Source organism: Hylobates moloch, unplaced genomic scaffold, assembly GCF_009828535.3.
Source record: "Hylobates moloch isolate HMO894 unplaced genomic scaffold, HMol_V3 SCAFFOLD_17, whole genome shotgun sequence".
Taxonomy (NCBI): domain Eukaryota; kingdom Metazoa; phylum Chordata; class Mammalia; order Primates; family Hylobatidae; genus Hylobates; species Hylobates moloch.
In genome coordinates, this window is record NW_026652292.1 from 14,504,440 (window position 1) to 14,529,180 (window position 24,741).

At 41.2% G+C, this 24,741-nt stretch overlaps 1 protein-coding gene and 1 long non-coding RNA gene across 3 annotated transcripts in view; one reads left to right on the forward strand and one right to left on the reverse strand.

The window, feature by feature from the left end:
• Window positions 1-24,741, forward strand: part of FBXL7 (F-box and leucine rich repeat protein 7) — a 434,724-nt gene that overhangs the window by 91,251 nt on the left and 318,732 nt on the right. Inside the window, exon 1 of one of the 2 annotated variants that reach the window (XM_058430221.1) lies at window positions 10,586-10,591. The exons of the other annotated variant lie outside the window; for it this stretch is intronic. The gene's annotated coding sequence lies outside the window, so the exon portion shown is untranslated. Of the gene's footprint in view, window positions 1-10,585; window positions 10,592-24,741 lie in introns of those variants that run through there. 2 annotated transcript variants of the gene reach the window in all.
• Window positions 11,257-23,948, reverse strand: LOC116456691 (uncharacterized). Its single transcript, XR_004244785.1, has 3 exons — window positions 23,922-23,948; window positions 16,093-16,279; window positions 11,257-11,427 (listed from the first exon to the last, which is right to left on the reverse strand). It is a non-coding gene; the product is annotated as an uncharacterized LOC116456691 (long non-coding RNA).

A 24,741-nucleotide genomic window follows, 5' to 3' on the forward strand; every position in this document is an offset into this window, starting at 1 on the left:
AAGACTAGAGAATTTTACAGACCATGGGGCTAGGCATTCAAGTAGAAATTGCACCTTATAAAATGAAAATAATATTCTTGTTAAGGGCTTGGGCACCTAGGAAGGCTGAGGGTAAATGGCCTACGACCAAAGCCCGTGTCGAGAAGTGGCAGCTTCCATTTTTCTCCTGCACTTGGCAGGGACAGGAACTCAAATAACATCAGTCCTGTCTGCCCCAGATCTTGTGATGTGAGTCTTGAAATTTGTGAGGAATAAGGTTCACCTCTTATTTATTTATTTATTTATTTATTTATTTTTGAGACGAGTCTTGCTCTGTCACCAGGCTGGAGTGCAGTGGCATGATCTTGGCTCACTGCAACCTCCACCTCCCGGGTTCAAGCGATTCTCCTGCCTCAGCCTCCCGAGTAGCTGGGACTACAGGCGCCCACCACCACACCCAGCTAATTCTTTGTATTTTTAGTAGAGATGGGGTTTCACCATATTGGCCAGGATGGTCTTGATCTCTTGACCTTGTGATCTGCCCACCTCGGCCTCCCGAAGTGCTGAGATTACAGGTGTGAGCCACCGTGCCCGAGGTTGGCCACATCTTTAGCCATCTGGCTACTGTGGTAGAGGGTCATTCTAAAGCCCACTACACTGAAGCATCTCAGAGATACATAATAATCTTTGAGCTGAACAAGTCTACATTAGACACCTACTGTGTTCATGCTCTGAGGAAATGAGGCTCAGAGAACTTAAGTCTCTTACCTGAAAAATTCTAGAACATGGCCTAGAATTTAGGCCTTCTGTCTGTCCATCTTCTGCCCCAGTTTTGTATTCTTCACCCACAAACTTGGTAGGTCATCTGTTTAACTTTTGATGGAACAGCAGCGGCATGGAGATGAGTTTTGGAGTGAGATGGACCTGGCTCTGGGATACAGTTGCCCACTGATCATGGGCAGTTTAAATTCCTGTGCTCCAGTTCTCTCACCTTGAAAATAGAGGTAATAATGCTTAGCCCATAAGCTCATTGTGAAGATTAAATGTCAGATTATATATATAAAGTGCCAACTACACAGCTTGACGCCATCACAAATATTCTTTTTTTCTATAGAGTGCCTGAAACCTACACTATTTTGCAGTTTAAGTTCAGGCTCTCCATTTAAAATGTGAGTACCGCTGAGAGCCTTATGGAAAAGTTGTGCCATTTATCCCTAAGTGTGTTTTATAATAACAGATTTGAAGACCCAGCTTATCAGAGGGAGGAGGAGATTTGTCTACACATCTAGTCCAGACCTTTAGTTTTTGGAGTTGTTTGTTTTCTATATAAATTAAAAATGGAAAATTATGCTCCTAACCTTTAGGTCACAGAAAGAAAAGAAGTTTTATTAGTGAGAGGTCATTATTTGTAGTGTATAATGGATAGTCTGTTTACCTCAGATTTTAGCCTCGAGCTAAAATTTTGTTTGTACTTGTAAATGAAAACCAAAAAGAGTAGTGATGGAAGACAGAGTCCAGGATAAGATGCGTATCACACACAAGGGAAGTGTGATCAGCTGTAGGCTGCTGTATGGTTGGGCATTTGGTTGAATACTGGGAAATACTTAAGGCGAGGCAGTAAAACCATTCTCCTGATAGAGTACCAGTCCTAGAAAACATTTGAAATTTTAGAGCCTTTAAAGTGAAAAGTGGACAGACTGAAGCCAGTTAGCTTTACAGGGATCAGCTGGTGAATATTTGCTTGCCATTTTGTTCCCTGCATGCCCCTTCCTCCCTCTCACTTCCTCTGGATTGTTTCTGCTAGCTGCCTCTCCTTTAGAAATAAGCAGACCTGGGCAGGGCGTGGTGGCTCACACCTATAATCCCAGCACTTTGGGAGGCCGAGGCAGGTGGATCACCTGAGGTCAGGAGTTCAAGACCTGCCTGGCCAACATTGTGAGACTCTGTCTCTACTAAAAATACAAAAATTAGCCAGGTGTGGTGGTGGGTACCTGTAATCCCAGCTTCTAGGGAGGCTGAGGCAGGAGAATTGCTTGAACCCAGGAGGCGGAGGCTGCAGTGATCTAAGATTGCCGCACTGCACTCCAGTCTGGGCGACAGAGGTAGACTCCATCTCAAAAAAGAAATAAGCAGGTCTTATAGTCTTTCTCTGCTTGGTGTGGAATTCTCATTAAGTTTTCTGGTGCAAAGATTTAGATTAGCACTTAATAGCTGATTTTCCTAGCTTTTGTAAAAAGCTAAATAGTTTAAGAGATAGACTTAAAAATGTACATGTTTTTTTGTTTTAAATTTGTTTAATTTGTGTAACAAATATTTTTTATCCCTTTTTGGAGTTGGTGAATTTGTTCTCTTTATGCTGAATATATGCTATTTCTCCAAATATGCTAATTGGCAACTCACTATGGATGGCACTATATACTCTAGAGAAAAATTCAGTGTATGTAACTACATCTTGGGCACTATCCAATGAAGTTTAGTTATTTTCATACTCAATACCAACCTTGGAAGGTAACCCCAAAGAAATGTTTATAATTAGTTTGAACCATATGACAGTGTTGATTTTGAACCTTTTTAACCTATGAAAATGGCAATTTCTTATGGTTCGACATTATACTAAAGATTCATTCTACTCATTTCTTCCCTTAGACTAAATGATTTTGTCCAGTGCTCACAATATGTTCTATATACATTAGACACTTAGTATTTTTTTGTTGGTGGAGTTTATTTGAGTGATTAATTGGGCAAGTTTTTAAAGCATTTGTCTCCACTGCTGCACCATGCAATGAAAGGGAAATATTGTCCTTTTGAATGAGGTTGAGAAGGCTAAACAGGAGGTTTCACATCTTGGTTTTCCAGGCTTTTCATTGAACGTGGAGGGCGGACACATGGTGGGTCAGAGAGGTCAAGAATTTGGTAAGGCATTTGAAAAGTAAACAGTTGAAAAGGTTAAAAGTTATCTGTTCTGATCTTGGGCGGTCCAGGCCAGAAAACTACTCTTTGAAATGGTGTTTCCATTTCTTACACGGTGGTAAGGGAGGTATGTTTTGTGTGAGTGATGGGAGTACCCATTGGCCTCTCACCAGACAGTCTGAATTCCTGATGTGTGTTGCCCAGGGCTAGGAACAGGAGCGTGATTGCTACTACCAGCTCACACTGGGGATGGAGGTGGGAGACAGTGGGCTTGTCCTTGGTATTGGAGCTGCAGTACCGCTTCAGGGAACTGAAGAGGCTGCTGCTAGAGAAGGGGCCAGTCCAAAATAGAGACTCACAGACTGCTCTGGAAATGTTCCGGGAATCAGGTTTTCAGAGTTATAGACCGGCTCTTTGCATATAACCTGTACTAGTGACATATACTCTAGCTATTGCTGACAACAATATCAGAACAACCTCTCTTCTTTGCATGCTGCAAAATTTCCTGATTGCAGGAGAAACGCTGTCTCCTCTCTGATTCTCTGTGTGTCCATTCCCATTGCTAAGTTTAGTTGCCTTGCTATGATCCTCCGTGCATCTGTCATAGTGATGTGGAATCCTAGTCAGCCTTACATTTAAAAATACATACCTGTATGTGACAAGAGGTTCACCCTGACCTTTTTGCTTTTGTTTCCCAGTATCTAGAACATTGCCATCAGCAGCAGTAAACTTCTCCCATGGGCTCCACGCGTAGTCTTTTCGCCAGCTGCAGTGTGTACAAGACTATGATCCCAGGGCATGTAAGAAGATAGGAATGCAGTGCAGTGAGAAAATATACATAAAAACAAATTAGTATAATCCCAAGAGTACTATAAGTGTCAGTTGTGATTATTACTACGTTAAGTGCCAAATGACTGTAAATGGTACAACATTCCGAGTAGGGAAGGGATCTCAGAGACCCAGAAAGGCTGCTGTGGAGGAGTTGAAAATGGATCGGGAGGGGAAGAGATGTCATTCTAAGCATGGAAGAGTTGGAACAGGGGTATGAAGCAGTGCTGCATGTGACGAGTGTGGCGAATTGCAGGCAGACCAGATCGGCTGAGGTACAGGGAGGAAAGAAGCACCAGGAGAGATCTGGCCTGAATTCCTTAATTTGATAATTAATTCAGAATAAATTATTTAGATTGCAGTGCTGATGGAGGGATTTAATTTTGAAGTATTATACAACTGTATTTATTTGCACTATTGCAACAGTATTACTAGGTAACATTTATTGAGCACTTACTATGTGCCAAGCCTCAAACTAGGTGCTTTACATGTGTTAATTCATAGAAAATCTGGGACACCATTTTATAAATAAGAACACTGAGGCAGAGAGTTAAGCATCTTTCCAAAATCAAGCAGATGGATAGTAGCAAAAAGATCGAAGTGCATTGACTCCAGCATCTGGGCTTTTCATCCAAGGCTACAATAAAAATCTAAGGAGATGATGTGGCGTGGTGGTGAGGTCTCTGATGCCTGGAGATTTTTCTTACAAGCTCTGGGATAGTTATACGGTCCTTACCTTAGTTTATTCCTGAGGTCAATGAGAATAGTTCCATGGGTCCTATCTCAGCAGGTAGATGGGATTTGGTGAAATAACAAGATTGCAGAACACACTCATTGGGGCTGCTGTAAGAGTTAAGGGGACGTTGCAGTCCTAATCCTCTTGCATGACAGAAAGGAAAAATGGAGACTTACAGATATTAAGGGGTTTGTTCAAGTACACAGTTAGAATTAGAATGAAGCACTCTTGTCTGTAAAATCAAGGACTGTTGACTCTACTGCATGAAACCAGTTAAATCAGAATGAATGGTCATGCCAAAACTGGGCTAAGGTATGCTTCTGAAATAACTAAGAAAAAGGCATTTTTAAAGTACATTCTGCCTTTAGACTAAAAAAGCATGGTATAATTCATTTTTGTGTGGTATGTATAGAGCCTTTTTTGTTTTTAATAGATGAGTAATTATTCAGCACTAATTCTTGTCTCCTTTTTTTATATGGCTTTTCTTCACATTAAAATAAAAATAAATGTCAATTCAGAGTTTAGGTAGGCCAAGGCAGGAGAGATTGCTTGAGCCCAGGAGTTCAAACCAAGCCTGGGTAACATAGTGGGACCCTGTCTCCACAAAAATAAGTAAGAATTTGGTAAGGCACTTGAAAAGTAAATGCTTGAATTAAATTAAGAAAAAAATTTACAAAGTTGTGCATACCACATATTCCTATTCCAAACCCACAAGGGCAGTGCCTGCCTGAACCAGAGTAAAAGACTGACTTTATTTCCCCTGCATTCTGGGCACAGAATCCCCAAGGCAGGGAGAAGGGCTGAAGGTTGAGTTGATCACCAATGGCTAATGATGAAATCAATCATGCCTATATAATGAAGCCTCCATAAGACTCAAAAGGACAGGGCTAGGAGAGCTTCCAGATAGCTGAATGCATGGAACTTCCTGGAGGGTGGTGCACCCAGAGAGGGCATGGACGCTCCATGCCCTTCCCACATACCTTGCCCTGTGCATCTCTTCATCTCTATCCTTTGCAGTATCCTTTATAGTGAGCCAGTAAACCTAAGTAAGTGTTTGCCTAAGTTCTGTGAACTGTCCTAGCAAATTAATCAAACCCAAGGAGGAGGTCATGGAAACCTCATTTCGTAGCCAGTTGATTAGAAGTATGAGTGGGCTGGACATGTGATTGGCATATAAAGTGGGGGCAGCCTTGTGGGACTGAGCCCTTAACCTGTAAAATCTGACACTATCTTTAGGTAGATAGCATCAGAATTGAATTGAATTCTAGGATACCCAGCCGGAGAATCTGCTGCAGAATTGATTGATTGCTTGCTTGTTGGTGGGGAGAAACCACCATCCGCACACATTTTGGTGACCAGAAGTCACAGAAGCAACTGTGTTGTATTGAGAGCAGAGAATAAAAGTACAGCAATTTGGTTTTGCCTCTATTTCCTATATGTTAAAATAGGTGCCAGGGATAGGAGGGAAAACACTTAGGCCCAAATACTTGATTGCATCTCATTTTTATAAAGGATATATAAATCTTGAAGCCAGTAAGCTTATTCTGCCTGTCCCAAACCATACATGTGAAAATATCTCTCTACATAATATCATTTTGAAAAAAAAAAACCATCTCAAATGCCTGAAATTCTTTTCATTTCAATGAGTTGAAAGCCTATAAATTACGTTCCAACAAAGTTCTACAAGAAGGTGTGTGAAGAAGGCCTAGAGAAGAGAAATATTTTAATGTGTAGATTGAAAGCTTCAATCCCTGGCCTTGTTCTTCCTTTAGACTAGAGGGAAGAGTAGTTCGAATGTTTCCTTCACCTTTATGGATGAAGTGATGCCTTCATGCTAGAAGAGTTTGGGAAAAGAATTCTCAGGAATTTTACAATTATTAATCAAGTGTCAGTACATCAAGAAAAAGAATGAGAAAAGGAATAACAGCTATCCCTGGACTATTTGATCTATTCTGGCTCAAAGGCAAAGCTATTATATTTTCAAAAGAGAAGAGAGATTAGCTCCTAAGTTGTTATATTCAAGAACTATTCCAGTTTCAAGCAAGATTTATTTTGCTTAATGTATCTCCTTTTATAGAAGCCAGACCTTTCCCTTCACTGGCTGCTGCAAACCTTAACTTAGGTTATGACCGCAATTTATATGATAAAAGGGCTGTAAATGCAAAATTTAGGGGGAGTGATTTTTTAAAAAATGCATAAAGCTTTGAAAAATACATCATAGATTATAGGTGGAAGCTGAATTAAAGTTTTTCAAAGAGGAAAGAGACCTACCAGGTCATCTGTTTATTACCCAGAGTACATTAAACTGTTTTCCAGCCTTATCAGATTCATCATGTCGCTAAGTATAATGCTTCTTATTTCTACTTGGTTATGCTTATTTAAAACGTTACAATCCATCACTCTCAAAATTATTACTTTATACTTATTCAACCTTTCATAGAGTCAGTCTCTAAAATTAAAAAATGCTTTTTTCATATGGAAAAAAGTATCGTACCTTTAGGATGAGGATTTTTTTTCCCCTCAAATTTGAGATACAGCTTTGGTAAGCATACAATTGCTGCAGTTCTAACGTTTACCACCAGGTGCAGCAGACAGAATGTCTTTTCTTGGTTCACATAACTGAGAAGTCCAGTGGTAGGATGGGTGTTGGGACCCATTGAACTGGTAATGGCTCAGTGATATCCTTACCTGATTTTTTTTGTCATTGTTTTGCCATGTGCATTTTTATTGAAATTGTTGACTCTCCTTTGTAATAGAGTATGGCGTCCAACAAGGCCTATGGTTATATCCAGAGGGAGAGAAAGAGAGCACGCATCTCTTTCTTTACCAGTGAATAATTTGATCATTTATCTGCCCCTCACTCCTCCTCCTTGTCTTCCTGAGCAATCACTGGGCAATGAGGATGGGTCTGTGTTGACGGGCTTGGGGTAAATAAACCTTGATAGAATAGAGGTGACATCAGTCTCACCCAACCATGTGGCAGCAACACCAAGTTAGGGCTGAAATGGATTCAGAAGTGAGAGCAATTGCTGCATTCAGTGTACTCTCATAGCTCCTCCTTCCTACAAATTATAGTAGTGGAAAGATTCTGGTTGTCTGTGAGGTACTCTGTAGCTGCCATTTATACTTTCTCTGTTTCTCTGTGCTCAGAGATGCCTACTGGTGGACGTGATCACTTTTACTCCTGTTAAATAGAATTGCAGCTTCCCACCATGGGCCAAAGGAAGCCTCCTGCTGCAAGGACAGTGGGAGAGACAGGGAGGAAAATAATGATGCTCTTAGGGGACATAGCAGGTAATAAAATTGGGACCTTCATTTGGGGACTAAGAAGATCATATTAGATTCTCAAATTCAAAAGTCACACCCCCAAAGAGAAGAGACAGCAGTGAAGTAATCCAGCTATGCTTTGGTGGCTGAAATACACATATGTGGATATATATGTGTGTGTTTGTATGTGTGTGTATATATGTATGCATATATATATATATATTTATGTGTGTGTGTGTGTACATGTTACACACAAACACACACAAAATTTCAATTTAGGAGGAGAAAGTTGGCTAAAAACCCTATCTTATCCATTCTTCCTCTTAACTTTTAGGTCTTTTTGGATCATGGTTTGGGACTGTAAAGTGGTTTGTAGTTTTGCTAGAAGGTTGACGACATTTTGGGCAGAGAGAAGTGAAGAATGTGAGTGCAGAAAGCTGAAATGGGTCATGAAGATGATCTCCTCCGGTTTTCCTTTCCCCAATCAGAGGTACAGGAATAGATGCTGAAAAGCATTAAGGTAGCTTACTCAGGGCTCCCCAATTATTAAGGTAGTAAGTGTGAAATTGACCTGTAGATTTCACTTTCTCCATTTCAGTCCTTAGCTATATTTAGTTTTCTGTGGTAGGAAAACTTGTTTGTTATGTCAGCTGAAAAATGACGAGGTTCCTAAATTTGGAAAGGAGAGGTTTATTTCTCAGAAAGGGTTGCAGCCTGCAGGGTGGCCATTATGATAGGTGGGAAAGCGTAGCCTCTGGTTAGAAGCCAGAAACAGACATGTCAAGGGTGGGAAGAATAGCACAGGGATTTATACTGAATGAGATGGCCAAATACACATATTCAATAAGCTATAGGAGCAGTCATGAATATTGATGAAAGGAGTAACATGCACATGCTCAATTGATGCTGCCTCATAGGACCCATGTTCAAAAAATGGCAGCATTAGGATTATCCAAGGGTGGTGTTTTCAGCCATCTGTTGTCAAAAGGTGAAGCAGAGGACATGAAAACCTTCACTGGGTATCCTCTGTAGACTGGCCAGAACCACTCTGTGGTCAGTTGTCTATTATCAGGAAGGAATGCTGGTGGATTGGATTATCAGAACCACAGAAGGGAGGGGCACCGTCAGGCAGTTGGTTGATATCAGTGGTGCAGTCTTTTGTGTGTTTTTTTTTTTTTTTTTTTTAGTTTAAAATTTATTTTATTTTATTATACTTTAGGTTTTAGGGTACATGTGCACAATGTGCAGGTTTGTTACATATGTATCCATGTGCCGTGTTGATTTCCTGCACCCATTAACTCGTCATTTAGCATTAGGTATATCTCCTAATGCTGTCCCTCCCCCCGCCCCCAACCCCACAACAGTCCCCGGAGTGTGATGTTCCCCTTCCTGTGTCCATGAGTTCTCATTGTTCACTTCCCACCTATGAGTGAGAACATGCGGTGTTTGGTTTTTTGTCCTTGCGATAGTTTACTGAGAATGATGTTTTCCAGTTTCATCCATGTCCCTACAAAGGACATGAACTCATCATTTTTTATGGCTGCATAGTATTCCATGGTGTATATGTGCCACATTTTCTTAATCCAGTCTATCGTTGTTGGACATTTGGGTTGGTTCCCAGTCTTTGCTATTGTGAATAATGCTGTCTTTTGAAAAGGCTTATTTCTCTTTTAACCCTTGGGGAAGAAAGTGAGGGAGGGGTATAACAAGGCACGCCCACCCTCCCTTCCTGTCACGGCTGGGAAATCAGCTTCCAAGGTTTTTCTGGAGTCCCCTTGACCAAGAGTGGGGGTCTGTTCATTTGGTAGGGGGCCTTAGAATTTTATTTTTATTTCTCAGTTATAATTCTCTTTACCAAAAAGGACTGTTTGAACCTTCTCATTTCTTGATACAGAATTTTGATAGTCAACTTTTGCTTATGATTCTTTGATAAATGGGCAATGAGAGGTGGGAAACTTAGCGGGATCTTAAAATTGTTTTGCATTGAATAAGATTAAGATCTTAAATATATAATCCCTTTTTTTCTTATACTGTTGGTAGGATTATGCCATGCATGAAAGGAGGAGAATCAGTGCCTTTTAAAATTTATTGTTCAGAATTTTCGCTAATTTAGAATGATCTTCAGTGATAAGGTAAATATGCTTTGTATGAAAACCCTCAAAAATAAATGAGTGACAGTAAGGCACAAAGGTCTATAACTGTCTGTCTGTCTTTTGCTGGGGTTGAGCCACATACAGCCACACAGACTCAAAGGATAATGCTGCCTCTCTTTTCACTACATTCTCTGTTGAAAGGCAATACTAGTATTTTCTCCACTGTTTCCCTGCTCCCAAAATCCTGCAAGAAATAACCTTTATGGCTGAGATGGCTTGGTCATGGAATTGTGTGTAACATGGGACGTTGAATGAATGAATGAGTAACTCAGAAGAGGCAGTTATGGATTTATTGACACCAGAGGCTCTTGATGCCAAGAAATGAACACATGGCTTCTAAGGTGCTCCCAGATTGTGTAGAACCACCAATGAACTTTAGAAAGAACACTGGTCTTTTATTATACATCCAGATTGTGCAAGACACAAGTCTTTTCGTGATCGGTGAGATCTGGGAGTTATTGGTGCAAATCTGACATCTGGGAGTGGTGCAAATTGTAGTGATGTTATTAGCATAAAATGACTTTTGATTGATTTGTATTACAATGGAAATTCTTGTGTTAATGCATGTACCCTTAGCCCATCCAGCGCTCTGATCTTCTCATTACTCTCTTCAGAAACCCAGCTGTGAAGCACCATCTGTCAGCAGCCGCAGCAGCATCTGTCTCAGTGTCAGCTGGCATCTGTGTTAACTTTTGCACAATTGCCTAAAGGCCTGTAGGTGGGTGTGTGGGAAGGGGAGGCTCTGCCCTGGTACCTTTAGTGACATATTGCCTGCTCTTTTAGACTTGAAACCAGACATGCTGGGGTGCCAAGTGCCTGCTTTTTCACAAGCTGGGGGACTCTTTGAGATTTCTAGCATTCACGATACATTCAATCTTACTTGCTCATCTTTATTTTCCACCCGTAATAATACTGCCATACAATGAAACTTGAACAAATGATCATTTGAGAGACTCAGCGTAGGATTTTCTGCTATTTAATTCTGCAGAAAATAATGTTGGAGTATCTGCTGGGTTGGAGAATGTCCTCCTCCTCACCCCGCAATGTATGTCCTTCCTGGGACATCAGCATGTGACCTTATTTGGAAATAGGGTTGTTGCACATAAAATTAATTTTAAGATAGGGACATACTGAGTAGGGTGACCCCCGATCTAATATGACTGATGTCCTTATGAAAAGAGACACAGAGGCACACAGAGGGAAGACAGCCATGTGATGACTGAGGCTGCACCTGGAGTTCTGCTGGCACAAACCAACCAATGCCAAGGATTGCTGGCAACTACGAGAAGTGAGGACAGAGGCATGGATCAGAGTCTCCATGGAGCCCTTGCAGGGAGCATGGCCCTGATGACACCTTGATTTCAGACTTTTAGCTTCCAAAACTGTCAGATAATAAATTTTTATTATTTTCAACCACCCAGTTAGTGGAAACAAATACGGAGTACTTTATAGCATGTCACCATAGGGACTCTGTAGGTAGTGTGGAAGTTCTACACATAGCCATTGTGTAAAAACTCTCTTGTTTCTTGGTGGGTGGTACAGATTTGAATGGTGCTGGTAAGGAGGGGATAGTGCTTATTAGAAAATGTTATGGACCAGGGATATTCCATTAGGAATAAATTTCTAGTTTATTCATGCAGTTACTTCTCTTATTTCAACACATTTAACATACCCTGCACAGTCCTACTTTGGGAGGGGACAAGGCAGACATGGAGCCTACCCTCATGGAGTTGACCATCAAGTGCAGAAGACAGGCTTGATTGTTTCCAATCAACCTAAATATTTTTATTACCAATGTTTAAAAAAGCAGTCATACTAAACAATAATGAAGTTTTGTGAAGAAAGTAGTATTTGGATGTTGGTGAACCCTTTGACCTTGGACAAGTATCTTCAGATCCCAAGTCCCTTTACCCTCCCCCCAAAAAGAAGAATAAAATACTCTTAAAAAAGAAAATAAAACAGTGTTTGAGAATGTCACTTAAGGATCCCATTTTGAAAGTAATCATACTGGATTTTTAAAAATTTATTTTTTATTTTTTAGAGACAGGGTCTCTCTGTCACCTAGGCTGGAGTGCAGTGGCACCATCATGGCTCACTGCAACCTTGAACACCGGGGCTCAGGTGATCCTCTGGCCTCAACCTCCCAACTAGCTAGGACTGCAGGTGCACACCATCACAACTGGCTAATTTTTTTAAATTATATTTTTTGTCAAGACATGATCTCACTATATTGTCTTGAACTCCTGGCCTCAAATGATCTTCCTGCCTCAGCGTCCCCAAGTGTTGAGATTGCAGGCAGGAGCCACTGCCCACCCTCATACTGCATTTATGTTTCATTCCATTTATTTGTCTGTGCTTTATCTCCCTAGCCTAATATGAATTGTGTCTTTTTTTTTTTTAGTGCTAACCATAATCCTTTGCATACAATAAGTTTAGCATGTATTTGTTGAATTAAATTGAATTATTAAGAATATTATTAGAGAGGATGATTCATAGCTAATTGATTATTTATTATATGTGTGTACCATTCCAAGCAATTTACTTATTTACTTCATTTTTTTCTCATGATACGCGTCTATCTTGACTATTACCCATTTTACAGATGAAGAAACTGAGGTATGCAAAAAGGAACTTCATCAAGCTCAACCATCCAGTTAGTAAAGCCAGAATTCAGGCCCAAGCCTTACTTCTGGCTCCATGCCCTCCAGTGGGAATTCTCCACTCTGTGTAGGCAATGAGTTCATGGCTTATAGCGATTTTAAAGAATTCATCTATGGACTGCATCCTGGATCACTCTAGTTATAGACATGGGTATTTTGCTCAGTGGCCCTGAGACCACTTGTTAGATAGTTTGGTGTAAAGAAAGTACCAGTTAGGACATTCAGTGACTTGAAAGGAAGAAAGGAAAACATGACTTTCAGCCTTCTGCTACCTTCTCTGGGTTTAAGAGGACACATGGGGCCAGGTGCTGTGGCTCATGCCAGTAACCCCAGCATTTTGGGAGGCTGAGGCAAGTGGGTCACTTGAGGCCAAAAGTTTGAGACCAGTCTGGCCAACATGGCAAAACCCTGTCTCTACTAAAAATTCAAAAGTTAGCTGGGCATAAGGCGCATGCCTGTAATCCCAGCTTCTCAGGAGGATGAGGCACAAGAAGCGTTTGAACTCGGAAGGCAGAGGTTGCAGTAAGCTGAGATCCAGAAGGTAGAGGTTGCAGTGAGGCGAGATCGCACCACTGCACTGCATCCTGGGCAACAGAGTAATACTCTATCTCCAAAAAAATAAAAGGGAGAACTGTGTGAAAGTCATGTTCTTTTCCTCTTTTTATTATTAGCTATTACATCCTCTAGGAATAATGCACAATGGATTGATTTTAATTGAGATTTTTGTTTAAGAAAACCCTTCTCCACCAATAAAAAGTTGGTATGTGGAATGATTGCTGATCAACTTAGATAACTTTTATTTTATTTTATTTGAGACAGAGTCCTGCCCTGTTCCTCAGGCCGGAATGCAGTGGCGTGATTTTGGTTCACTGCAACCTCTACCCCCCGGGTTAAAGAGATTCTCATACCACAGCCTCTGGAGTAGCTAAGACTACAGGCGTGTGCCACCACACCTGCCTAATTTTTGTATTTTTAGTACAGACAGGGTTTCGCCATGTTGGCCAGGCTGATCTCGAACTCCTGACCTCAAGCAATCCGCCTACCTCGGCCTCCCAAAGTGCTGGGATTACAGGCCTGAGCCACCATGCCCAACAGATGACTTCTTTTTAATTCTTTCTCTGCTTACCTTTTAGCTAAATCGACTTAAATGATTTCTATGCTTCAGGGCCCTGTATGTGTTAAAATAGGAATTTCCATTTCACATTTTCGTTTTGCTTGTGTGGTGTTGAGTGGGACAGTCCTTCTGGCTCTATCCATCTCAGTTGAGGCTGCAGCTCTGGCCCTTCCCACAGAGAAAGTAGTGAGTCCCCATTTAGGCAAGAAGGGGAATCCCCTAGGCATCCACTGGCTGTTGAAGAGGGGGGCTTTGCAGCAGGTGTGTGCAGGGATCCTGTGATCTGCATCTGCTCTGTTAGCATTTGTGACATCTGCTGCTTTGCTGTTCTGAATTCACTTTGGCCAGTAGCACTGGCCCTACAGCCCTGCTCAGAGGTAACACTATACTCAGTGGAATCCTTTCCCTAAACCCAAGCTCTCTGCCTATCCTGGGGCTGCAGCAGGGCAGTTGCTGACTCAGCAGTGGGACTGTCTCCTTTCTCTCCTGGAAGACTGCTGTGTGCCTTGTTATGTGCTCCAGCCACAGAGCTGGATCTGATTTCAGCTGGAAACAGCAAGCAGCAGAAGTTCAAAAGTGAAAAACCACAAGCAGTCAAATTCCAGCACTTTGTCATTGCAGCAGCATTCACAATAGCCAAAAGATGGAAGCACCCCAAGTGTTCATCAGCAGATGAATGAATAAACAAAATATGGTATACACACAGAGTGGAATATTATTCAGCCATGAAAAGGAATGAAACATGGATAGATGAAACAATGTGGGTGAACCTTGAAGACATTATGCTAGGTGGAATAAGCTAGACACAGAAGAAATAATATTGTGTAATTCCACTTGTATCTAGAACAGGCAAATTCATAGAGATCGAAAGCAGATTAGACGTTACTAGGGGCTGGGGAGGGAGGAATGAGGAGTTATTAATGGTTACAGAGAGCTTCTTTGGGGTGATGAAAACATTTTGGAAATAGTGAAGATGGTTGCATACATTATGAATGTAATTAATGCCATTGAATTATATCCTTACAAAAATTACAATGGCAAATTTTGTGTTATGTACATTTTACCACAATTTAAAAAAATTAAAAATAGCAAGCACCCTGAACCAGATCTTCCTTCTGAATGGTGGCTTCACTTTGTCATTTGGCAATGGAGCAAATGCTAAAATATGTCCTTGGCCTTCTTAGACTGGACATAAACCCAGTAGAAAGACAGCATCTTAGGGGAAGAGACCCTGTCTGAAGTCAGGTGCTAATGTGAAGTATGTGCTCAATCATTGTAAAATGTATGTGTATATCTGATTACCACATAATACACCTTAAATATGTAATTTTTATCTGTCAATTATTTTAACATTACAAAAAGAAGAGGCCGATAAAATTGACTTAGCTGGTCCCATGTGTTAACAGGGCATGGTTATTCTTATGAAGGTTTTGGTTCATCCTTAGAAATATGCTACCTCACTAGAGGGCTATCTTTTTTTTTCTATTTTATAGGTTTTTTTGATCAGTTTGCTTTCTAGAGGTTTCTTTCTAGAGGTTAGCTCTGACCCGTTATCCTAGAAGGCCTTTATCATGTCTTCATGCTGTGACTCTAGCAGAACACACATACACGTGCGCACACACACACACACACATAATGTACATGTATGTGTGTATGATTATGTATATTCTCATGCTTGCATCAGCACAGTGACATAGCAAGACAGTAGCTGTGGTGGGAATTCTCCACTCTGTAGGCAATGAGGTCATGGCTTATAGCGATTTTGAAGAATTCATCTGTGGACTGCATCCTGGATCACTCCAGTTATAGACATGGGTATCTTGCTCAGTGGCCCTGATGCCCTTTATTAGATGGTTTGGTATAAAGAAAGTACCAGTTAGGACATTCAGTGTAAAGAAAGTACCAGTTAGGACATTCAGTGGCTTGAAAGGAAGAAAGGAAAACATGACTTAGCAGTTTCCCTCCTGTTTCGTTTCCTTTCCTGCTCTCTTTCCTCAGCCCCTCCTTCTAATCTTTGCCGGGTGGAACAAACAATACCAGAAGCAAAAACAAAGGACACTGTCTCATGTTTTTTGCTCACAAGAAAATGAAGCAGAGTGCTTAGGATTCTCTGCCTCCTCATCTTGCCCCACTTGAAGGCCTCCACCCCTGGAGAAGTCATCTATTTAATCACTCCCCTTTGGCTTGGAAGAGCTAATACACTTTTCCAATATGTATTCAGTTTCTTTCCAAAAACTAATATGCACCTGGGCCAGGAATTAAGCCAGATCATTGTTTGAGATAACCGATGTTATATTATGCTGTAGGGACAGACATTGAATTGTGGATCAGAGAAGATAAATTATTTCAAGATACCAGTCAGGAAAATAACAGTGAATTCAATGCACAAATATGACCCACCGTTCCCTTGATCTGATTCTGAGATCTTGAAAAAAATTCCCTTACCTTTGATATGGACACTTAGTATTAAGTCAGGTTCTCATGGTGCACCAGCAGCAGCTTGAAAACAAGACAGCGGAGAGAAGCAGGAAATAAGGGGCTGAGGCCTCCACGTGGGTCCGTGTACTTGTGTGTGGATTTCATGTTAGAAGTCTGCAGCTGTAATCTGTGTGACCAATGCAGTGCGTATGATCTGGAATAGATATCATGAATCAGTTTTGCAAGAGATGTCTTAGAATCTTAAGAGTGTTGGTAAACATATGACTCCATTGATTTGTTTTCTGTCACACCCTTTATCTTGCTTGTGTCATAATATTAATAAATTAACTGTCTTGAGCACTAGAAATGAGAAAAGAGAAGAAACTTAGTTTTGCGTAGTACCTATGGGAATTCTTAAATTAAAAGAAACTTAAAGTCCCTCACTAAAAGGACTCCCCATTAAATGAACATTATCTTCAAACATTAGGAAAACCTGGCACGCTCTAACAGACAGCCCAAAGGAATGCGTGACAGGAAGAAAAAACCAGGACATTCTTCTGCTAACATTGCTGAGTTAATAGTGTGTCCCATTTGACCAAAATTATCGATCCACCGACTGATTTCAGTGGCTCAGAATTGTATGTGTATATATTAGCCTATTACAGATAACATTTACCAAACTTAGTGTGTTCATTTTCCCTTGCTTTGATGTTTATTTGTATTTGATACCTAATTGTTTGTTCATTTGTCTTCCTTTGGGCCTTTAGCCCACTTGCGAGGAAATTAAAGAAAGCACAAAATTTTACTTTACCAAATCCGACCAGCACAGTTCCAATGTTCTAATGGCCCCTAATGGGGGTTTAGCTATTGGTCAAATAACCAAATAAACTTTCATGTATGTAAAGCAGTTAGAGCAGATTTTTTTCTGGATATTTAAATTATGTATAATTTATGTGCTTATATAATATTTATCATTTATGTAATAGTAAAATAATTATTTTAAATTTCATTTCTTAGTTTATGATATAAATTGAAATAATGGGTCAATATTAATAACTCACAGGGTGGGTTCTCACAGGCATTGGTCATGGTTTCATGCTTTACCTGCCAGGGTTCATTTTTTTCTTATAGCAGCCTCTCTCAAACCCTGCAGGGTGGGTAATGTCCTCCCCGTTTTTGGTAGAGGTAATGGCTGTCTTTTGTTTGCGTGTGCATATCTTTATTTTATGGCTGAGACAAGAGTGCTTGGAAAGTTTGAGAGATGTTCACCTGGGCATGTTGCTTGGAAGTGGTAGCTATGGAATTTAAATCCATGTGGGACGGTTGCTGTGATGGTTGGTTTTATGTGTCAACTTGGCCAGGCTATAGTACCAAGTATTTAATCAAACACAGATCTAGATATTGCTGTGAAGGTATTTTGTTAGGTGGTGAACATCGACAATCAGTGGACTTTAAGTAAAGGAGATTATCTCTGAAAATAATGATACGGATGGGCCACATCCAATCACTCGAAGACCTTAGAAGCAAATCTGAGGTTTACTGGGAAAAAGAAATTCTGCCACAAACCTGCAGCCTCAACTTCTGCCTGAGTTTCCAGCCTGCTGGTATAACCCACAGGTTCCAAACTTGCCAGCCCCAACTATTGTGTGAACAATTCAAGCTTAAAAAATCATATATATTCGCACATGCATACACATACACATATGTAACCTCCATTGGTTCTGTTTCTCTGGAGAACCTTGACTGATACAGACATCAAAGCATGGGCCGTATGATACCCATTTACAGAAGGTGAAAGGTTTTTATCCCCGTGTTACTGGCAATGAAACAAGACTTAGAGTTTGACAGACTTGCACAGGAGCATATGTGTGGCGTGGAAATGGTTGAAGTGGGGTTTGAACCCAGCTCTGCCTCCAGAAACAATGCTGTTTAACACTGTAAACCACAGATCCCCCATCACTCCAATTGCACACGAAGCAGGCAGCCTTGATGGGTGATATAACAGTGGCTGATGTTTATTACACACTCCTTAGTATGCTACTCACTGGACTGCGCATTTCACCTGCATCATCCTGGGTTCTCAGTACAGCTAATGAAGAGGTCCAGCCGCTGCCTGCTTCTCACACTTGATGAATCAGAGCCACCTGAAGGGCAGGATGAGGCACAGGTTCAACCCCCAGAGTTTTCTCCGTTTAAGGGGAGGGAAATGAGGCTTCAGCCTTTGAAGTGGGAATGCCAAAGAATTTGTGGACATATTTTAAAACCAGCACAGCTTAGTTATTGCTGGTAGTAGAGTGTCTTTTGCGAGTGAATGTGCTGGTCCTTTATTCTAGTCAAGCATCCTTTCATTCGGTCTATCACTGTGCCAGTGTTTCTTATTGTTTCCTAATGCCAAGGTCTGACTGTGCCTCCCAGTTGGCCCTGACATGGCAATCTGCTCTCTCCTGTGGCTAATAGAAGCATCTCACTCCACTGTGTTGACTCCCTAAGGCAAGATCCCAGCAGACTTTCCTTGACTTGTGGTCATGTCAGTGTCCCCATGAAACCCAGGTGACTCCAGAAGCTGCAGTGAAGACTGCCCTGAGCTAGACTGTGCTACCCGGCAGCTTGATGTAGCCATGGTTCTAGCTGCTGGCTGAGCAGTCTGAGGGCAGGTGCTCTGAGGCATCCCTTAGCATAGGGAGTGAGGTGACAGCAATTTTACAGCCTCTAGAGTTGCTCTCTGTATTAGTCTGTTTTTGCACTGCTGATAAAGACATACCTGAGACTGGGTAATTTACAAAGAAAAAGAGGTTTAATGGACTCACAGTTCCACATGGCTGAGTAGGCCTCACAACATGGTGGAAGGCAAAAGGCACGTCTTACATGGCAGCAGGCAAGAGAGACAATAAAAGCCAAGTGAAAGGGGAAAACCCCTATAAAACCATCAGATCTTGTGAGACTTATTCACTACCACAAGAACAGTATGGGGGAAACCACCCCCATGATTCGGTTATCTTCCACCAGGGGTCCCTCCCAGAACATGTGGGAATTTTGGGAGCTACAATTCAAGATGAGGTTTGGGTGGGGACCCAGCCAAACCATCTCTCTCTCTCTTATCCAACATACCCTCTTTTTTCTCAGAAGAATCCCAGAGAGGGAAACCAAAGTCCAATCTGGCTGCTCCCCTCCTGTGCCTCTCTTGCCCCTGGTCGTTTCCAGTGTCACCATAGGGTGGCTTCCTGTGCTCTTCACACCACCTCCCTCTTATCTGGACTTTCCGTATGTACAACTCCAGGGTCTAATCTGACATTCTCACTCTTGATTTTCTAAAGGGGCTGAGAATGTAGGCAGTTCCTTCCTGAGACGATAGCTTGACTTGCAAGAATGTCATCATACTGCAGATTTCTGCTTTTGAATATTAGAAGCTGAATATTCCCCTTGGTTTTTCCCTCTGAATTCCGTCTGTAACATTTCTTCTCTGAGCACCACCCTCCCGCCTCCCTCTCCACTTGAACTCCACAAGGAGATGGTTATTGCTTCCAGAAGCAGGGCAGAAGAGCATATCATGGTATCCAACATAGGAACCTCATTCTACAAAGATTTGTTGGTTATTTACTAGGTGTTTACAATATCCTAAGTACAGAAACGGAATTATTTTTCTACAAAGATTTGTTGGGTATTTCTAGGTGCTCACACTACTCTAAGTACTCAAACTGAATTATTTTATTTAATTTTCACAATAACCCTATGAGGCAGGAATTGACCCTCCACCCCGCCCCATTTACAGCTGAAGAAACTAAAGAAACTACAATAGAGAGGGTCTATTAATTTGCCCAAAACTAATAATTGGCCAATCCAGATGCAAACCCAGGCCTCTTCACTCCAGATCCTCCATGCTACCTATCCCCGTCTACATGTAAGCGGGCCGCAAGCTGCAAAATCACACGTAATACAAGATGACACAGTGTCAGTCCTCATTATTTGTGGATTTCGTATTTGAGAATTTGCCTACTTGCTAAAATTTATGTAATCACCAAATTAGTCCTTGAGGCACTTTTAGGGTCACTCACAAATACATGCAGAGTGGTGAAAAATTTGGGTTGTGCAATGCACACTTTCCCAGATAAGGCTAAGCAAGGTGACACTCTGCCTTCCTGTTTCAGCTCTCCTACTATGCACAGTGTTCTTTTTGGGGTCCATTTGTTGCCACTTTTTTTTTTCTGCTTTTTGTACTTTTTGTTGCTGTTTTCATTAAGATGACCCCCAAGTGTAGTGTTGAAGAGCTGTATAGTGTTCCTAAGTGCAAGAGGGCTGTGATGTCGCCAATATGTGTCAGATAAGCTTTGCTCAGACATGAATTACAGTTCCATTGGCATTGAGTTCCGTGACAATGCATCAATAGTATGTATTAAATAAGATGTCTTTAAATAGAAACACACAAAAACCAAATTGATGTATTGATCAATTGATAAAAATGTGAGCAGAGGCTCTCAGGAACCTAACTCTGTTTCCCTTTCGGGCAATGATTTGCTAATTTAGTGTTTATGGTTACTTTATAGAACCTAAATATCTCAAGTTATGAGAATCAACTGTATTGTCCAGGCATGATGGCTCTTGCCTGTAATGCCAGCACTTTGGGAGGCCAAGGTGGGAGGATTGCTTGAGGCCAGGAATTTGAGACCAGGCTGGGCAACATAATGAGACCTCATCTCTTTTTTAAAAAAAAAAAAAAAAGCAAAAATGCTGGGTGTGGTGCTGTGCCTGTAGTTCTAGCTACTTGGGAAGCTGAGGCAGGAGGATCACTTGAGCCCAGGAGGTTTGGTCTGCAGTGAGCTGTGATGGTGCCACTACACTCCAGCTTGGGCAACAGAGTGAGACACCATTTCAAAAAAAAAAAAAAAAAGGTAAAAACAAAATCTTGATTTCCTTAATTACTTAATTAATTAAATTCTCATGCATTTTAAAAAGTTTTACTTATCAAAGGACATAGATTTTCAATGGTGGTGATATTGCTCCTAAGGGGACACAATCCACCCCACCAGGAAACAATGTATTAAGCAGAATCACATACATAGTACATAAGAGATATACAGTATATCTGTGGTGTTGCGATTTCATTGAGGGTGGGGTAGTTAGGAAAAAAAAAAAGTGTAAACAGTTTCATTGGAGGGTAAAATAATGAGAAAATGATTGAGAAATACTGTCATCGGGCGTAATGACTATTTAATAAGAGAAAGCATGTAAAGCGTTTATTAGAGTGCTCAATGAAACATATGCACTTAGTGTTAGCTATTATTATAAATAACATTATTGTTTCCTCAACCTTATACTCTTTCTTCATAAACAAGCAATTTTTAAATTGGAGTTTGCAGCCCTTTAGGGATCAGCACACATGTTCTCACGTGCGTCTGAGAATTTTCTCTGAAATTTGTTGTTTTGTGCTTTCATTTTCATGATAATCTTAAAAATAATGAATAACTGTGTACTGGTTCCCCTTTAAAAGAGAGTCCTGCCATGAGTTATATTGTCCAAGTTTCCCCATATTTAAAGGAAGGCGCTCTACTCCAATGTTTGTAGATGGATAAGCAATAAAAGAGCAGTCTTAAAAATGTGCCTGATACAGTCAGACTCAGTGAAGGCCACATGATGCCATCTCTTTGTAGGAGGGAAGGGTTCCCTGAGTTCTAGTAGAGGAAAGTGATATGCAGGTTGAGTCCTCACGCAGCCTGGAGTGGACATGTGCATGCCAAAACCAAGAGAACATTGGCTTTAGCAGCGAGTACTGTATTTAAATTTTGAAAGACAGTTTAATCTCAGCAAAATAACATCATCAATCATGTTAAACTAATGCTGTTAATTTGAGTGTTATGGATTTTATTGTTTTTGCATTTAATTTGTTATTTTGTTTTAGTTTTATTGTTGAATCAGAGCTAGAGCATATGGAGTTTATTTCTAGTTTTCTATTTGCGCATCACTAAGCAACAATATAATAAAAATAATTTAAGTCTACATATTGGTGTTGCACAATAATGTTATTTGCCTTATTAAATGGAGTGGTTTGGGTTACAGAGATTTGAGGAGTAAAGTAATGGAATCAAAGAATTATAGACTGAGCTGCTAGGAATCATTTTTCCAGCAATTTCCCCTACCAGATACGGACACTAGGCCTGCAGAGTGAGAAGTGAATGTCAAAGGGCAGAAAGCAAGGGAGTGGTAGACTGGGGTCAGAGGCCAGGTGGACATACTTCTAACCAGGTGCCCAGTCTGCCATGTCAACCCACTTCCAAAGATGAACCATGGCAGATAAATGGCCACAGCTGCCAGGCCACAAAGGCTGGTTAGGCAAAAACAAATGGAGAATTGCTGCATTGTTTTGGTTAACTCTGAGGGTAGAGGTTGTGGAAGGGGTGGGGACAAAGGGATTAACCGATTTGTCCAGAGCCTAAGTCCCAATGAGCAATGGGCGATAGTGAGAGGAAATGATGGCCATTTTTCTGAGTTCCGTGATACTCCCATGGGTAATACCACCTGAGCCATTCCCTTCTCAAGTGATATTAACCGTCAGCCTGGATTGTTCGGTGACTTTCATCATAAGCAAACAAAACTCCAAAGTCTAAGGAGTTCTACTCTGTATGAATTTAGACTGTAAGTTTATGCCACCTAACTAGAGTTCTGTACTGTCTTAGTCCATTCGGGCTGTTATAACCAAATACCATAGACTGGGGGGCTTATAAACAACAGAAATGTATTTCTCACAGTTCTGGAGACCGACAAGTCAAAGATCAAGGTGCTGGCAGATTTAGTGTCTGGTGAGGATGCACTTCCTGCTTTATAAACAGTCTTCTACTGTGTCCTCATATGGCAGAAGGGGGCAAGGAAGCTCTGTGGGATGTCTCATAAGGGCACTAAGCAGAGTCCTCATGACCTAGCCACCTCCCAAAGGCCCCACCTCCTTATGCCATCACCTTGGGGGTTAGGATTTCAACATGTGAATTCTGGAAGGACAAACATTCAGTTCATTGCATTTACCACTGGGAAGAAAAGACTGTTGGAAAATGATGTTTCTCAGCTGCACGTCAGAGTTTTGATCATCACTTGTGGAGCAAAAAGAATTCATCTGTGCTATAACTAGTTGGTCATTAGCAATAGCTTGCTTTCTTTTCCTTTCTTTTCCTTTTTTTGAGACGGGCTCTCACTCTGTTGCCAAGGCTGGAGTGCAATGGCCCAATCTTGGCTCACTGCAACCTCCCCCTTCTGGGTTCAAGTGATTCTCCTGCCGCAGACTCCCGAGTAGCTAGGATTACAGGCGTGTGCCACCACGCCTGGCTAATTTTTCTATTTTTAGTAGAGATGGGGTTTCATGATGTTGGCCAGGCTGGTTTTGAACTTTTGACCTCAAGTGATCTATGTGCCTCGGCCTCCCAAAGTGCTGGGATTACAGGCGCAAGCCACTGCGCCCGTCCAGCAGTAGCTTTCTATTGCTGAATAAAAACATTACCACAAACTTAGCAGCTTAATATAGGAGCATTTATTATTCCACAGTTTCCTGGAATCAAAATTCTGAACTGCCTTAGCTGGATCTTTTGTTCGGGTCTCACAGTGCTGCAATGAAGGCATTGGCCAGGGCTGGGCTGTCCTCTGATGCTCAGGGTCCTCTTCAGCGCTCACATGGTTGTTGGCAGAACTCATTTCCTTGTAGCTGTAGCTGTAGAACTGACGGGGGCTTGCTGCTTCAAAGACAGCAGGAAGGGTCTCTCTCTTCCAGGCCCTCTTTTAAGGTACTCACCTAATTAGGTCAGGCCCACCCAGAATAATCTCCCTTGTCATTAATTCAGTTAACTTCTTAAGGACTTTACAACTGCAAAATGCCTTACCTTCACCATAGCCTGTTGGTTAGAGGCCAGTCACAGGTTCAGTCCACTCTCAAGGGGGAGGAGATGATGCGGACGTGGATACCATGAGGGCGTCTTAGGAATCTGCCCACCACAGTCAGTAGGTTTCTCCATCACTGGGCCGTAGAGTGTGGTTCATATTTACAGACTTTCATGTGACATTTGAAGAATGTTTAGTAATATTAATGTATATGATTATATTAAAGGTTAGAAGAGTAGAAACTCAGCCTTGAGCTAAGATTATTTAGACCAGGGCTTCTCACCCTTGGTACTATTGACATTTGGGCTGGATAATTCTTTCTTGTCGGGGCCGCCCTGCTCATTCTAAGATGTTTAGCAACATGCCTGTCCTCCACCCACTAGATGCCAGTTGCACCTCCTGGCTTACTGGTGACAACCAAAAATGATACCAGATATTGCTAAATGTCCCCTTGAACAGAAAAATCATGTCCAGTTGAGAACCGCTGAGTTAGAAAAATGAAATGTTTTTTGTTGTGTTTTGTTTTTGAAGGAGGACCTATTAAAGCAGGGAATTCATTTTTTGATGTGATGCAGCTATTTGGAGTTAGCAGGCTCTTGCTCCTCTGATTATGCCTTATTCTTTGCTTATTTCCTTTACTGAGAAATGCATAATTTATAGTTGCAAATAAAAAATTAATGCAGATGTGTTCCCCACATGTACTTTCTTATTCACATTTATGCCAAAAAGAGATTGTTATCATATTTGACATTTTATAATCTTGTCTGAGTTTATAGTCAAGCTATATTATAAGAAGACTTTAGTTCTACTATAACATGGATC